Source organism: Bombyx mandarina, chromosome 11 (genome assembly GCF_030267445.1).
Source record: "Bombyx mandarina strain Sakado chromosome 11, ASM3026744v2".
Taxonomy (NCBI): domain Eukaryota; kingdom Metazoa; phylum Arthropoda; class Insecta; order Lepidoptera; family Bombycidae; genus Bombyx; species Bombyx mandarina.
The window spans coordinates 11,413,870-11,432,431 of record NC_143218.1 but is presented as its reverse complement, the minus strand read 5'-3'; the positions used below and the strand labels follow the sequence as shown (position 1 = coordinate 11,432,431).

Sequence of the window (18,562 nt, the reverse complement as noted above, 5' to 3'; positions counted from 1 at the left end):
TTTTTATTGTTTCTCATACTGAAATATTCATTTACATTACATTCATTTACAATTCAAAATTTAAACAACTCGTTAATTAACTATAATAATTTAGAATTAAATTCAACAAAATAATGAGAATTAAAAACTATATATATTATATTTATTTAAATTTTATTGGATTTGTAAATATACTAAGCATATTTTTAGAAAATAAAACTAATGTTTTTTTGATTTGTTGGTCGGTTGGCAAGTCGTCTATCGAATTGAATTGAAACTTTGAATATATTTAATGCTATTAGCAATTCACGAAAAGACTTGTGCCTCTACCATCAAAGTACGAAAAATAGTGCATGAAACAGGCAGACAAGCTGAGCCCCCACCTGGAATTAAGTGGTTTCCGAAACACATAGAAATAAAAAAACAAAAAGTTTATTATTCAACTAGGCATTCACAAATACTTTAAAATCTTTATGACTTTACTGCCGATTCCAAATGGAGTTTCAATACTAAGAAAAATCAACACGAAACTCATATCTATACTTAATATTATAAAGAGGAAAGATTTGTTTGTTTGTTTGTATTGAATAGGCCCCGAAACTACTGAACCGATTGGAAAAATTCTTTCACTGTTTTGAAGCTACACTATTCCCGAGTAACATAGGCTATAATGTTTTTTGAAATAAATTAGGGATCCTTACTAGAACTACAATAATGTAACCCAAGGTGTAAAAAAAATTACCTAAAATATTCTTTACATCGCGTCCCCTGCGAAAACTATTGATGATAGAATAAATTGATGTACTACGACTTTGTAGAACACATTATTATTTACAAAAAGTGTCGCGATGTCTATTAATATATGTAGTTATGGCGCAATAAGTCAGATATCGTTGAAATTTTTGTTATAGTGCGCGCAAAAGCGCTAGTAGTACATAAAATAAAAATTAAAAAGTCTGTATTTGCTTATCCTTAATTTCCATTCCGAATTTGGTATCTGTTTGTTAATGTTTAATTAGTTATTGATGTTTTGCTTATTGCCTAAATGTTAATAAGAGTTAGTTTCTGCTATTGGATATGGACCACTTCTCAGGCGAAGGCCTCTCCAGTCTTTTCCACTCGTCTCTGTCCTTGCCGATGGTAAATTTAATAAGGATGACTAAATTAAAAGAAACAGATCTGGGTCCGAGCACGGACGAAAGATCTGCTCGTACTGTTGCCGTGTAGAGAACAAATTCAAACCCACACGCGTCACGTCATCCACATAGTGTTGACTGTACAATAAGCCTCCGTAGAACCCGTCGCTTGCGGCGAAAGGCTCGCCGAGTAAATTAACCCTCAGACACAGCCCACTGAGTTTCTCGTCGGATCTTCTCAGTGGGTCGCGTTTCCGATCCGGTGGTAGATTCTGCGAAGCACGGCTCTTGCTAGGGTTCGTGTTAGCAACGTCATCAGGTTTGAGCCCCGTGAGCTCACCTACTAGTTAAAGCGACGCTGATATAGCCTCTCAAGGCTATCAGCTTAGGTAGAAAAAAAAAAGCCTCCGCTATTAAAGTATTAATTTCAATTCCTATTAATTTCAAAACCGTTAAATTTAAATCCCAAAACAGCCCTATTCGTTTTGTCGTAATAAAAAATACCCTGGTAAAGGAACGAGTCACTTTTTTTTTACAGGCGATAAACAGACTCAACGAATGTATTTTTTCATTGGAGTTCATATTGTGTCATGATCCACTATCGAAAATCACAGATGTTTGTACTATGTAGTAGGCTTATTAAATATCTATTGTTTAAAACTACAAAAGATACATTTAAACACAAACAAAAGCATACTACGATGTATAACTTCAATAACGTAAGTACAAGCTCTATAATCTCTTTATACAAGAAAATTTTCGAAACTATCCTAAACTTCCAGTTCTTCAATGTTAACGAACCACAAAATCTGTTAATGTAAACGTAACATTCTTAAGATTAATTTAGAAATCTTAAAACAATGCCTTTGTATTCAGATGTTTTCCTACCTTTATATATACGTATGTATTGTACTTATTCTGATATTAAAAACGCTATTTAATATTCTCTCGAAAATGAAAATGAGAGGTCATTTTTGTTCCCAGATTATTGTTGAAATAACTGACATTCTGAATGGCATTTTGTAATTAAATTTTTTGGCAGCTTGCTAGTAGTGATTGTTTTTTATCTTATGAATTTCATTTCAGGAATTATATAGATCTATTACCTAATCTATTACCTATATGTTAGTATCTATTACCATACATACATATTATGTATTACATATTATGTATACATATTATGTATTGAAGTCGTCGTGGCCTAAAGGATAAGACGTCCGGTGCATTCGTGTTGAAGCGATGCACCGGTGTTCGAATCCCGCAGGCGGGTACCAATTTTTCTAATGAAATACGTACTCAACAAATGTTCACGATTGACTTCCACGGTGAATAACATCGTGTAATAAAAACCAAACCCGCAAAATTATAATTTGCGTAATCACTGGTGGTAGGACCTCTTCTGAGTCCGCACGGGTAGGTACCACCACCCCGCCTATTTCCGCCGTGAAGCAGTAATGCGTTTCGGTTCGAAGGGTGGGGTAGCCGTTGTAACTATACTGAGACCTTAGAAGTTATATCTCGAGGTGGGTGGCGCATTTACGTTGTAGATGTCTATGGGCTCCAGTAACCATTTAACACCAGGTGGGCTGTGAGCTCGTCCATCCATCTAAGCAATAAAAAATAAATAAATAAAATACCTAAAAATTGTTTAAAGTAACTTCTTCTTCTTAGTCGACTACTTCATTGCTGAAGGTCGTGTCCCTGAAAGTCCTTCGTGGCTCTTTGTACCATCAGCTTCCATTTGCTTCGGTTTTCGGCTTCTCTCAGGGCGTTCGCAACAGAGAGTCCAGTGAGCGCAGTTATCTGATCCGACCAACGGTTTGGTGGCCGGCCGGCGGGTCTTTTCCCTTCTACCTTGCCTACCACAATCAATCTTTCAAGGTTGTCTGGTGGCCGTCGAGCAGTGTGACCAAAGTAACCAAGAACCTTCTGGTAGCAAATCGGCGACAGTCTCGTTTCTATACGAAGTTGCTCGAGGACGGATTTGTTTGTTCTCTTGGCGGTCCACGGTATTAAAGTAATTACGCTGTCAGTAAAATTTATTATTGCAGCATATCATTAATAACTACGGTATTACTATCACAGTATTACGCTGCGCTCCGTCTCTTTCGTAAATATTTGAAGTTAACTGATAATGTAAAGGCCAAAACATTTGGTAAATCAGTCTTAGTTACACCAAGGCAAACAGCCAGGCCGCTACTACATCATAAACCAATATTCATACGAAAATGACAATGATATCAATTTTATGATCCTCACTGAATGAGGACACGAATAAAAATAGCGTATAAAAATAATGGTACCCAAGCCAAACTATTACTAGCTTATGCATACAGAATAAGTAAATTAAGATAACCCTCTTATCTAAAAACGTATTCTCTAAGGACCACAAACATTTTTCTGACAGTATCGAACTGACGGATTTATCGGACTTTTAAAGAATTTTATTATTGTACAAATTTGCTTTGTGGCACTAAACAGTGTAGTATCATAAACAAATGAACCTACTTACTGTACACGCGGAAATTCGTAAATTTATATACACAATTTGCAAATGTATTTAAGATGTAAATTAGGTACGGCATTTCTCACATATTTTATCCCAGGCCCAAATCTATACTTCTATACTAATATTATAAAGAGGAAAGATTTGTTTGTTTGTTTGTTTCGAATAGGCTCCGAAACTACTGGACCGATTTGAAAAATTCTTTTTCCATTAGAAGCCGACATTGTCCCTGATGAACATAGGCTACCTTTTTTTCATTTTTTTTTATTTTATTTTTTTGGTTTCATGTGTGTTTTAATGTTTCCGAAGCGAAGCGAGGCCGGGTCGCTAGTTATATAATAAACAAAAAAAAAGTTGTGTTGTTTCGTGGGACACCGGATAAGAGCGAAGTTCCTTATTATAAAAATATTAATTGTAATTTCTATTCGAGGTATAAAGAAAATAATTATTCGGGTATATATTTTTTATTATGACTTTTTTATTGATAAAAATAAAATAAAACTACTTTACAAAGTTGTCAACTTTATTTTATTCACAATGATTTATAAAAATTATACAATAATAATATACAAAGAAACAGCTATTTATATGAATAATAATAAACCGCCATCACGTAGACTATACATTGACACTGACACTGACACTGTATAGCCATCATACTAAGACTATACATAAATAATAAAAATCTTACGTTACGGACGTTTTTCCCCGATTAGGGTACCCCTCCGCATCGTCCCTTATGGAACTTCGTTCCAAAAATCAAGAGCAAAAGAATGAAAAGCGAGAGAAAGGTAACGAGATTTCCCTAACACACCCGAGCTCTTCCTAATACATTTATTAAATACGAATTGCTACCACTTTTTTTTATTTCTATTTAGGCTACTTAAAACATTTATTTTCTATTTATAACAAAGAACAAAAAATAATGCATACATCCCTATCCAGCAGACATTACGCGAAGAAAGTGACCTCATCTGTGTCAAGTGGTTTCGAATTCACATTCCATGCCCATAGATTACCATTTAATATTATAAACTTTAAACTACCTGTTCTGTTAAGAAACATCATATTGCTATTGTGAAATTCAAATGAAAACAGTAGGAGCCTAGGTTATTTGTGCAGTTTGACTACTGACACGTCACCGTCTAGTCAGAATTATAAAATTGCATGCATAATAAGACCAGATGTTAACGTAATGCTTTCGATGCATAAAATTTGATCTTCTAGATATTTTAATGTTAACAAAATGCTTTCATACGAATTTTGTAAGCAAAAATCTTAGAACGATTTTATAATGGGATTACTATTCAGAAAAAAGGTTTAGTGCGCACTTTTGGCCCAACCGTATTATGTGTAAATATTCGAGATGTCATAGGTTCTTGACAAGGCATGTAACACTGTGTTTTTGGATTTTCCACAAGATATAACGTAGGTACTTACAAGAAGCGTATCTATATTATTTAAGTATATATATTTATTGAGACACGGATGTTCAAGAGATCACATTTTTCACTTCGTCAATATTGTTTTGAAGGTTTTTTTTTATTTCAATAAACCATTGGACACGCTCTGTCCATCGCTAGTATAATCTTACCCAAAAAGGAATTTTTACTTTGATTAATCTATACAAATTAACCGATTTCATAATTAAAATTTTATTTAATTATAATATTTTGCAAGATTTATGCTTAAAACTTGTTTTTAGTCATTACGTCAATATCACAGCAGCGAATGTAGGTGAAATACCTACAAATAATTAAATATTAAATAATCTGTATTTAACACATACATTTATTCATACGAGTATGTAATTTTCTGCGGGAATTTACTTCGTTTTGAAACCAATAGTTTAATTATAAAATACCTATATCAATTTTCTACATTATTGAAGTTTTTAAAATAATTTATTTTTTTGTGAATACAATAAAAACTTTAATTGTATTCACAAAAAAATAAATGATTTTACATCAATATCCAAAATCTAATAAAATACTCTAATTTTGGTTTCAAGTGACCACAAAACCGAATACGTTACTGTACTTAACGTGATCACATTCTCTACATCAAAATTAAATGTATGTATGTATATCAAAGATTTTTTACAAAACTGGTTGCCCCAAATTGATGAAGTTGAATAAATTCCGATCTTCAGGATACGATAGATGCTACACGACTCGTGCGAGGGGAAGGACCTTTTCTTAGAATCAAATATTTGGGCAAGTTACGTGAGCGGTCGCACCCGGTGTGGGTGCGAGAGGGTGTGGGGCGGGAGAGGTTTGTTATGGCGGCGGCAGGAAGCGCTCGGTGGCACGACTGGCACGTGTAAGAGCGGCCTTGAGACGGCAGGTCGTCGAACGCGACGCGCCGCCGCCGGCAGACACAGCCGACTGTCGCCTGCTGCCCACCGCGACACCATGGCCTTTGTCGCAATGCCTTGTGCTACCCTATTACCGACACCTATTGTTTATAGTCTCCCTACAGGCCCTTCTCTCTCTGCTCTAGAACAATTTCGAACGTAAACTATTACGTTACGAGTCACGGGTAGCACGCATTTTACGAACAGGTCAACTTCACTGCACTACACTGTTGCTATTCGAAGAAATAGTGAATAATGCATTCTGAATAAAATTTGAATTCAAATATAAATGCGAATCAGGTTTAAATTTTTTGTACCTAAGTCTAAGTTCGAGCCCGACAGCCGACACGAGTAAAAAATTAAAATATATACATATATATAAACCCAACCTGAATTAGGTAGCCACATTAAATGTAAACAAGTATCGAAATGACGTCATAACATAATAGAATTATCTTTATGTAAATTTTAAATCTGTGACTTGTGATTCTAACGTACCTAAACAGTGACAGTATTCTATTTTATTTAATGATTTATAATACGTTTTTCGGAAATTGTCTCCTCTTTTGGAAGCTCAAAACGTCAATTATTAGTTAACTTATTAAGTTTTACCCACTTTTGAAAATACATATGTAAATATGTACATAGTCAAAGCTGTTAAATAGTATTCTGAATATTGCCGCTAAAAGAAATATTATAATGCTTACCGTCTTTGCCTAGGTAGGTATTATCCACAGATTTTTAGCTAGCTTTGCATACACTTCTGCATCGCTCTATGGTTGAACCGGAAATAATGTCCGTGACATTAAATCTGCCGATAGGTTTTATTTTGTGCATAAAATTTAAAGGAGAACGAAGAATTTGTAGACTGACTTCTATCCTTTTCAGCATTTTAGTATTGAAATGAACGGGTGTCGGAGCAATGATAACTTTACGTTATCGGAGTGATAAAACAGCACAATCGGTGTGAGAGGGACGGAATGAGGGAAGAAGTGGGTCGCGGGACCGTCGTTCGAACCCGCTCTCCAACAACCACCTACCCCTAAGCCTCAATTCCACATTTAAAACGAGACACTCAATATTACGTTATAAAGAAAAAAATTGGACAGTTTCACATTTGTTTTGAACGTTGCTACTGTCAGTTCATACTTAAACACACAACTTCTAAATAATTAATTCCTCACAAACCTTGTACGTTGATAAATACTCAGGCACAAAGACGTTCATGTGCGACGTAAGAAGATCATGACAAAATCAATTTGCATGAGCAGGTCACCGTTAATATGATACATGGTTTCTTAATGGTCACTCAATGCATCTTTCATATGGGCTCTGACATCCTCCTTCCGACGGGCCCCTATTTTTCGTGAGTAAAATATTTAATTTCGTTTTTTTCTTAATTTGCCACTTGGTTTAAATTTATCTATTAATAAAAATGAAAAATTATTTTTATGTTTATCCTCTGTACGTTCCTAAGCCTTTCATCAGATTGTGATCGAAGTCGTGACAGTTGTTGTTGGTACTTCCATTAATGTCATACGTTAAATGACGTATGTAGGTGCATCTTCAACAGATAGCTGTATTTCACGCATATTCCGATAGTCAAAGCGGCGCGGTCACCGTCCTCGGCGAACTCCTCGACCACGACGAAAAGTTCCACCATCGACACAGCCCACGGAGTCTCTCGCCAGATCTTGTAGGAAGGTCGCGATTCGATCCGGTGGTAGATTCTGCGAAACACTGCTCTTGGTAGAGCTAGTGTTAGCAAATTCTCTTAAATTAAACTCGTGAGCTCACCTACCCGTACGCGGGAAAGTGGAATAGACCCTTAGGCTACCAGCAAATAGGTAAGTTGCTGGTTTTCGCTAGAGATGGACAAAATAGTAACCATCATATTTGTTGGTTCGTAACGCACTCCTGTAAAGGTAGTTGGCTAAAACGCTCGTGAGATCTGGTTTGCTAGGTAGCCATCATTCAAATCGAATCTTCAACTTCATGTGTCATGTTGGAGGGTAGTTAATATGTTGCAGTATCTACTCATTTGCCTACAGGCATTTTTGTTTGTCATGTATTCGTGAAAAATAAACAAATTATTTCAATGCCACATAACATTTATATATATAAATTACGATATTTACATTAGGTAAATTAATAGCATTCGTTAATCATCTTTGTATGTGATCATATTATGTTTTGTGCAATCGACATTTTATTTTAATCATATCAATTACAGCAACTAGAACGTTCACACCAACAAATTACAATTACTCCGAATCACTTAGACAGCATTCTGTTGATTCTCTGGAAAGGTAACGACGACGAAGCTGTTTTCAAACTGAAACAGCAAACATTTATCTTATTCTTGGAACAATTAGCTCACAGGAGGTATAACTCTTATGTCTTTTCACTTATAATTTTTTTATTTGTGCTTCATTTCTGACAATCTCAGGGTGATAAGTGGTAATCGGAGCCTATAGATAGCAAGCATAACGTTCATTTCGTTAATTCTGTATGATGCAATAGCTTAACTTTTTAATTTGAGAATGCTACCTACTCATTTAATAACTTCGTTTTGTTAAGTATTTATTGGCAAACACAATTTGATTGTTTTTGCATAGCTTATTTATGTGTGTGACATTTTGGCGATTTAGATTTTTTTTCCAATACAAGACTGCTTCATCCCAGATGTAGGTAGGATGCTCGTAACCGCCAGTGCGAGCTAACTTTATACCTATTACCAGTCACTAGAATGCGATGTGATGATGTATTAATATCGAAATATTCTTCATAGCAGTATGTAGGTACATATTATGATAACCATTAGAACATTGAATTTCAAAGAATATTAAAAACATTCGTAAATCCCTGGTGGTTTTCGAAAATTTTTAATAATCTATAATTTTAAAATCTACTCCACAACGTTATGAAGACAAGAAAAAATATAAAAAAATACGGGTAAGCCATAATACCCGGGTCAATTGGAATATATGGCATGACGAAAATTTGCAACAAGCGAATTCTAAGTTGAAGGATTATTGGTGGTATGGCATACTGTAAGCCAGCAGTATAACATACCAATATGCAGCTTATTTCGACCGTTGCTTCTGAGTTACTCACGCGTTCCGTTTCGAAGGGTTGTACTGCTATTGTTATTATTATTATTATTATTCTTCTTCTTGTTGTCCTTATTCCACATATAGTGAAGTTTTCTGCCGTGAAGCAGTAATGCGTTTCGGTTTGAAGAGTGGGGCAGCCGTCATAAAACTATACTTGAGACCTTAGAACTTATATCTCAAGGTGGGTGGCGCATTAACGTTGTGGATGTCTATGGGCTCCAGTAACCACTTAACACCAGGTGGGTTGTGAGCTCGTGCACCCATCTAAACAATAAAAATAAAAAATATAGTGCAGTGTCACATGACGACACATTAATAATGTCACTTTGACATATCTTTTTGACATTAATTTTTATACAGCTACTACTTAAAACAGTTCATTCTTTGACAGGAGACAACATTCTTCCACATTACGGTATATATGTATGCCTGCAGCGGGCCGCAAACTTGGCCACCGATCCAAAGCAATAAAAAAGAAATCAATCGCTTCCAAAAAACGCTATTGTAATTTCATCGTATGAGGTGATTTTTCGATTGTAGAATCATAATGACTGGTTTTTCTTTCTGTTCTGGTCGAGTAGTTTTTTATATGGACCTACCAAGTCAAATCGGCAGTTGGCGGTTCTTTACATGATTGTACCAGGCTCACTAAACACCGGGAGATGTGGCGACTTCTCATGAGGCCCACAGCAATGATACTGAATGACAACCACGACCACTCGGACAAGAGTGACACGGGAAAGGAAACGGTTCTACTATCATATTCCTGAGTGATATTTCACGACACTCAACCGTAGACTGGTAAATCTGAATCGGGATTAGCTGAAGGTTTCAATTAATGTAGAATAAGTAGATAGTGAGAATAAGGCATTAGTAGTTGTTCAGGTTTGCCAAATAAATAAACATATGTACATTATCTATACACTGATAGCTAGCGAGTCAGACCATTATCATGTAAGATGCTCTGATGATTGTGTGGATGATTGTGGATTTCATATCGTAAAAACTGTCCTGCTATCAAATTTTATTGTCACACTTGTTTCTTTGCATGCTTGATGCATGCATATGTATATGATAATTACATTATAAACTACAAAACATTCAATGGAACACGAATAAGAATGTGATTAAATAAAAATCATAGTAGTATAATGAAATGAAATGCATGTTTTTTTTAATTTCCAAATTAACTAAAGCAACCTTTAATTTTGAAGCGAATGACAGACAGTAAATCAAACGTTCGATTCTAATTAAAAAACAAAATTAACTTTCGGCATACCAGCCTATTTAGCAATTGCCAGGTAAATAACTGAATTCAAATTTCGAGGCGAATTGAAATTAGAACACTTTTTTCTTTTTAATAAAACTAAACATGTCATTTTTTTTTTTTTAATTATATACGTGTAAATAATAAGATGAAATGAATGAGTGTTTGTGTTTAACGTAAAGAATTTTTTGCCACATAATATGTATAATAATGATCGAATATCAACAGTTATAGTGGCAGCGTGGACAGTGACGTGTGCCAGCGACTTGCACCGCCGCAGCAGCGCGTCTCGGGTGCCAGAAATAAACCGCAAAACACGACGAAAACAATCGAGACCGCGCTTGCCCCTTCGCGCGCGCGCAAAAATGACGGGAAATATGCACACGCGTCGAGGTAACCGACTCGGTACGCACAGTGAAAGTCTTAACTGTTTCACTGCAAGAAAACAAATCGCACGCTTGTTTTCAACACTTTACCGCGTAATCATTGCACTCACGTACTGCTGATGTATTAAGCATTATTAATAAACCTTTACTTTACTTTTCGCCTATGAAGTGGCCACTCAGTGTATCCTTTTTATTTCGTTTTATTTGCGTGTATAAACAGGCTCCTAGTCGATCTGGTGTTTGATAGTTACCAGAGCCCTTGAAATATGAAGTTGAAGTTTAAATTGTGTTATAAAGTGGCTGTCCGGCCCTCAATACCGAAATCCATGACTGCTGTGTGTCAAAAAATGCAAGATGGTGGCAGCAAAGTTATAGGTAGCACCAACTCGTGTAGACCGAAAATACGCCCTGGGACCAATAATAAATAAAATTTACGGGATTGTTTATAATTAGACGATGTTAATCCTACACCATGGAGGTCATTCGTTAACATATTTTAAGTACACGCTTCCTTAGAAAAAATTATACCTGCCTATAAGATTTGATTTCTTGCATAGTCTCATTCCTTGACACCGAGCGGTCTTATCTTTGGACGACGAACTCAACTATACGCAAAATCTATTTGGTATTACTATTTGTATATAGATGAATTCAATAACTTTAATTCATGACATTATAAAAACGCAATTTTTTTTCCGCTGATTACCTATAAGAACGTAGTGAAATCGAACCGTTTTTGAAAATGGTGATTTTTAAGCATTAATCATGGACAATATATTAAGTATCTACGACAAGAATGTGCGTCGAAAAAAGCATGGTCAAAAGATAGCTAAGCTCCACAGACCCTAACGAAACCCGAATGAACTCGCAATAAGGTTGCATTGGAAAACGATGGTTCATTATGAACTTATAACACGGAAGAAAACCATCGATTCGGATCTCTAAAGATACATCAAGACAGGACTGTCAAAATTACTTGTCGCAGCTTTTGCCCAAGTTCCAAAATTTCTACAGCGATGGTATTATGTCAATACCAACAAAATGGCAACAAGCTATCGAACAAAATGGTACCTACATACTTTAGTTAAATGTAAAAATAAACGAGGAAAAATCAATCTTTAATTGGTATATATATTCCCCTGACCTATCCCCTGATCTATATACCTACACATATTGTATACAAAAAAGTAAGTCAAAATATAACTTGTATTTTTATAACTGCCCGGCTACTAAACATCAGTGTTTTGAACACTTTAAATAGCCTCGACCTACTTCCTTTTAATTTGAAACAAGATATTATAAATAATGTTTGAACCGGATGTCGAATCTTGGATCGACCTTATTCAGATCGAAATTATTGACAGTACGACACCGTAATTTTAAGTCCCTAATGCATACCCAAATGAATTAGTCACTGAGGTAAAAAAACAGATATTAAAACCTGGTCAGTTTTTACAGCAACTAAATAAAAACATTACTAATATTAAGAATTGGGAACAATTCACGACAAACACGTTCGTCTAACCCGAAAAATAAGATTCCCTGTAATAAGATGATACTAATATAATTCTGTGATATAACTATGTTAAGACTGATAAATATACTTACATATATTTAAATCTATATTAAACACTTAGATCAATCAGATCAAAGAAAAACAAACGTGTTCATGACACGCGTGTTTGCCTGACGCGGGAATCGAACACACGACCCTCGGCCCAGCAGTCATGGGGGCTAAGGGTTAACTACTACAACACCATGTGAGTCAAGTGAGACACCTGTGAGATTGGGACAAACAAAAGCCTTACGAATATGAAATTCGCAAGGTACTTTAAATTGGATATCAGGAAGGATACAAACAGTAGATGTGAAAGGAAATAGATCTTCAGGCACCACGTTGAAAATGGGTGTACCTCAGGGTTCCATTTTGGGTCCTTTTTTATTTCTAATATATATAAACGATTTGCCTAGTTTTATTGAGTCCCGACATGAGGTCGTATTATTCGCAGATGATACATCTTTATTATTTAAAATTAAACGACAATTACAAGTCTATGACGAAGTGAATGATGCGATTTCGTGTGTGGTTCATTGGTTCCGTATCAATAACCTATTATTGAATAGTAAGAAAACGAAATGTATTAAATTTACTTTAAAATGTATTAAATCATCTTTAAATGTGAGACAAGTAGATAGTAATGTAATTGTTTCTGAGGAATCATTGGAGCTTGTTGAGTCAACCGTATTTCTTGGTATAACAGTGGACTCCAAACTGCAGTGGGGACCTCATATTCATAAATTGGCGATTAAGCTTAGCTCTGCAGCATACGCAGTAAAAAAAATTAGAATGTTAACAAATGCGGACACGGCTCGTTTAGTTTACTTTAGTTACTTCCACAGTGTCATGTCCTATGGCATTTTGCTATGGGGCAATGCGGCCGATGTAGAAATGATATTTATTCTGCAGAAAAGAGCTATACGTGCTATTTATAACATGCACTCAAGGGAATCCCTGAGGGAAAAATTTAAAGAAATTAAAGTTCTCACTATGCCATCCCAGTACATCTTTGAAAATTTGATGTATGTTCGTAAACATATTGAGGAGTTTCCTAAGATGTCGGACATACATAATAGAAATACTAGGAACAAACACAAGCTTGTTGTGCCGATGAGTAGGTTACATAAGATACGAAATTCTTTCGGGTGTTTGTCTGTGCGCCTGTACAACAAAATCCCACAAGATGTTCAGAACCTACATATACATAGATTTAAGAAAACTGTTAAAGAACATCTGTGCAATAAAGCTTACTATAAAGTCAATGATTATCTAGAAGATTGCACAAAGTGGGAATGAGTTGCTCGCTCCGGGAATTTCAATATTGTAAAATTGTTATGTTATAATTACTTATTGTAATATGAATATTTAAAAAAAAAAAAAAATTTAAAATAAAAATAAAAATCTAATATTTAAAAAAAAAAAAAACATGACCGCTGAGTTTCTTGCCAATTCTTCTCAGGACGGAGGCTAATTCTTGTGAATTGGCGGTAATTCTTTTGACGTTCAACAAGTATGTACTTTCATTTATGTTGAATAAAACTTTTTTGATTTGATTTGATTTGATTTGATTTGATTTGATTTGATTGAGTTTTGTTTTTAATAGAAACGAGATATCGTTATGTCGTAACCTGATTTTTGGTGTTACTGCATCATGCAGACAACGTTGCCACATCGAAGTATCTGTCGGCGTTAAGCCAGGATTTACACACATAACTTCTTTTACAATGAAAATACAATACAATTCTATAAAACTTTAACATTACTTGTTTACAACAAAAAGCCACGCCTGAGTTATTCAGTGGTTTTTACACAATTAGCCATTTTGTGTTGGTTATAGCAACTACAACTTCTTTTATACAAACAAATGTAATTACTGCGAAACAATTCACAAAACATAGCTTAATATTCAAAATACATATTTTAGTGATTTTACATGACTCACATTTAATTTATTTTACATGAATTACTTTTAAGTAATATTAACTAACATTGTTATTATCCAGCCTAATAATAGATGGCGCCAACAACATCATTGCAAAACAATTACAATACTTAATTAAATTATTAGTACTGTTAATTATAATATAAATTATTATTAATATTTATGCTTTATTCATATTTAATCATTTATACAGTCATTTGTGTTTTTAAACAATAATATAAACATTAAACATATTCTGAACATTTTCACATCAAAACAGTGTCTGCTAATTATTAAATATGGTAGAATAACAGTTTTGTTGCTAATAATAAATAAATGTTAATATAGAATAAACTAATCTATATATTATTATGTTAATTATTGCCAACAGTGGCGTTTGCGCCCATACGGCCATACTGATTCCAGCGCGTCCCTTGCGCTGTTTTAGCATTTCACATAACAGTAAACAAGTCATATCCCCTACTGGGATCTACCCAATACACAAGGCACCATTCACCCTTACGAGATCTAGCTAACACACAAGAGGATCACCCAACGGGATTTACCCAACACACAAAGCATCACTCATACAGGTCTAGTTAACTCGCAAGCCATCACCCTTACAGTATCTAGCCAACTTACCAGGCATCACCCTTACGGGATCTAGCCAACACACTCGGCATCACCCATTCGGGATCTAGCCAACTCACAAGGCATCACACATTTGGGATCTAGCCAACCCACAAGGCATCACCCTCTCGGGATCTAGCCAACCCAAAAGGCATCACCCATTCGGGATCTAGCCAACTCATAAGGCATCACCCATTCGGGATCTAGCCAACTCACAAGGCATCACCCATTTGGGATCTAGCCAACCCACAAGGCATCACCCTCTCGGGATCTAGCCAACCCAAAAGGCATCACCCATTCGGGATCTAGCCAACTCATAAGGCATCACCCATTCGGGATCTAGCCAACTCATAAGGCATCACCCATTCGGGATCTAGCCAACTCATAAGGCATCACCCATACGGGATCTAGCCAACTCATAAGGCATCACCCATACGGGATCTAGCCAACTCATAAGGCATCACCCATACGGGATCTAGCCAACAAGACCAGGTTTAAGGATTCGCATGGTGGCCCGCCAGCGTTTTAGGAAGGATAATTGGATAGGAAAATAAAAGTAGATACCATAACAAATTATAAATCATTTTACAGCAGAACAAATCTCTTTGCCCATACGGTCAATCAGAATCCTCTGACATTAAGAGGATAGATTTACCTATATCAAACCGTTACCATTACCAAACCTTTACCTTTACCAAAACACATTAGATGACAGAGACCGCTCGTCCATCCATTTTTTACCAGCTGATTCAACTTCCCCTAATTCATCATTCAGCGGACCATTTTCAATTTGCTTTATTTTAATGACTGGTAGGGAACATCATCCTTCTAATGCCTCTGCATTTTTGTTTTATTGTTGTGCTGCAGATTTTAATCAACTGTAATTCTTAAAGCTGCCTGTCAGATCTTATTAATTGATATTTTACAAACATGTGACATTTATGACCCATCAATAGTTCAGCATGCCTGTTGACCATGCTCGCTCTCTTTGCAATAATGTGGTACTGAATTTCATATTGTTCACAAGTTTTTGAAACTCCTGAATTATCTTTTATCTTGGTGAATTTTTAAAAGTGACAGGTTTCCAAAAATGGAACTAAGATTTTAAAAACAGAAATCACATAGAGATCTGTGCCATCCTTTTTCTTGACTAATAATAAAGCAGCACCCCCACTAGAAACCTAGGGTGCAGAGAGTTAATCACTCATCCAAAAATAAATAATTATGAAAGGAAAAGTAATAATATGGAGCTGCTGAACAGGGATGAGCTGTCTCTTATTATGGCATATTATTAAAAGTTTATTTTTATTTTTATTGTAATATGCTTGAACTCCTCACAATAAACAGGAGACATACAGTATGTACAGCGTTGTACTATCCTATCCAAATTAATTATTTCAAATCCAACTTTTATCTGCCTGATCACCATCTATGAGACATGATTTGCAAAAGTTACATGATGATTGAATAATGACTCCAAACTTGAGCATTCACTGGATAGAAACTTATAAAAATAGATAAGTTCTCCTCAAAGAGTGCAACACTGAGAAGTTATTTTTAAAAGATTAAAACCTATTAGGATGTCAGCAAGACTGTCAGTATTACCATATGATTATGATTACCATATGAAATTCTATAATAGTTCTAGTATTTTTCTCCATTAAAAGTCACAATGCTTTGTTTTGAAATCAGTTGACTCCTTATGCTCAAAAACTTTACATGAAGTTGTTTAGCTTACTAAACTAGATCTGCAATGATTTAAGTCTTAATTGTGGTGATACGTTTGTCATCTTGACGGCGGTAACAAGTTTTCTCGAAATGACGCAAGTGACGCAGTAACCACATTTAAAACCTTAGTGTTACTAAAAGTGCCACGAAAACTGAAGGAATCATTATGTGATTGTGATAAAACTGAGTTATGTTTAGATTATTAACATTATATTTACAGTATATTTTCAATTTGACGCTTTCGGAACGTTTTTAGAATCGATATTATTTAGGAAGCGAAATACATACCACAGCGTATTTCTCAATAACTTGGATCGAATAAATTTAAGATAAATACCTGAAATCAGTATTTTTACCATCTCAGCGTCAGTAGCTTTTCCAAAACATCCACGGTCTAGAACTCATTTTAAATATCCACAACTTTACTGAATGCATGGATCAGTTCGTCCCTCACTTGCTCCAATGCGGTTCAATACAAAGACCAGATATCGGCTTATGTCTTGCTTGCTCTTTTGAACTCGATGTTCATGCGATGAAACAATTAGCTTCATGATAGTTTCGTCCACATTTCCGCATCGGTCTTGATGTCACGCCCTCATCGGAGTTGAACGGCGGCAAATAAAAGTTATAATGCCACTACAAGGGTACAGCATTTGCAGCTATCATCACTTTTCGCCTTTTTAATACAGGTTGAGAGACCCATCACTTGTTCAACAGTGGGCTACTTCATTCGGAGGCTTACGATTAATTTTGGGGCTGTGATCCCACTTCTGATGTCGGCGTTAAGCCAGGATTTACACACATAACTTCTTTTACAATGAAAATACAATACAATTCTATAAAACTTTAACATTACTTGTTTACAACAAAAAGCCACGCCTGAGTTATTCAGTGGTTTTTACACAATTAGCCATTTTGTGTTGGTTATAGCAACTACAACTTCTTTTATACAAACAAATGTAATTACTGCGAAACAATTCACAAAACATAGCTTAATATTCAAAATACATATTTTAGTGATTTTACATGACTCACATTTAATTTATTTTACATGAATTACTTTTAAGTAATATTAACTAACATTGTTATTATCCAGCCTAATAATAGATGGCGCCAACAACATCATTGCAAAACAATTACAATACTTAATTAAATTATTAGTACTGTTAATTATAATATAAATTATTATTAATATTTATGCTTTATTCATATTTAATCATTTATACAGTCATTTGTGTTTTTAAACAATAATATAAACATTAAACATATTCTGAACATTTTCACATCAAAACAGTGTCTGCTAATTATTAAATATGGTAGAATAACAGTTTTGTTGCTAATAATAAATAAATGTTAATATAGAATAAACTAATCTATATATTATTATGTTAATTATTGCCAACAGTGGCGTTTGCGCCCATATATCCGTCCTATCTACATTAACGAAAAATGCAAATGAATTATATCATAATATATACTGGGCATCATCACATCGTTGATTTTAGTGGTAAACACCGTCATCAGTAACCTTTTTTTTTCTAAAATTGTTTGTCTTCTACAGTGTTTAACGCTGTTGTTATTTGATGCTCTTTTATTTGAATTGTGGGATTCCCCGAAATTGCACGTAGCGTTGGGCTTCCCGATATCCGGAGCAGTGTATGTTTTCGTCTTTCCGCAATAATTTAAAGGATAGCCATGGAACTATATATGTAATTTTAACTTAGAACTAATGTCTCAAGGTGAGTGGCGGTATTGTCTATGAGCTCCAGTTAACGCTAAGTACGGGGTTAACTCTATGGGGAAAAAAGGTACACAATCAATTACAGTATTTCATTTATTAATGATTGATAATATAATTTTGGGAGGCTTAAACGACAAAGGGAAGATCTTCCACCGAGCGGGTGATATTTTCTCGGTGGACCGACGGTCCGAATGTTGCTGTTCGGAACTTTTATATATGTAAGCTTATCTTGAAAATG

At 35.1% G+C, this 18,562-nt stretch overlaps 1 protein-coding gene and 1 long non-coding RNA gene across 2 annotated transcripts in view; one reads left to right on the top strand and one right to left on the bottom strand.

Moving 5' to 3' along the window:
* Positions 1–18,562, top strand: part of LOC114253438 (uncharacterized) — a 40,142-nt gene that overhangs the window by 2,759 nt on the left and 18,821 nt on the right. The window lies entirely within an intron of this gene.
* On the bottom strand, positions 14,043–17,995 carry LOC149502022 (uncharacterized). The gene is made up of 2 exons (XR_016323879.1): positions 17,010–17,995; positions 14,043–16,920 (listed from the first exon to the last, which is right to left on the bottom strand). It is a non-coding gene; the product is annotated as an uncharacterized LOC149502022 (long non-coding RNA).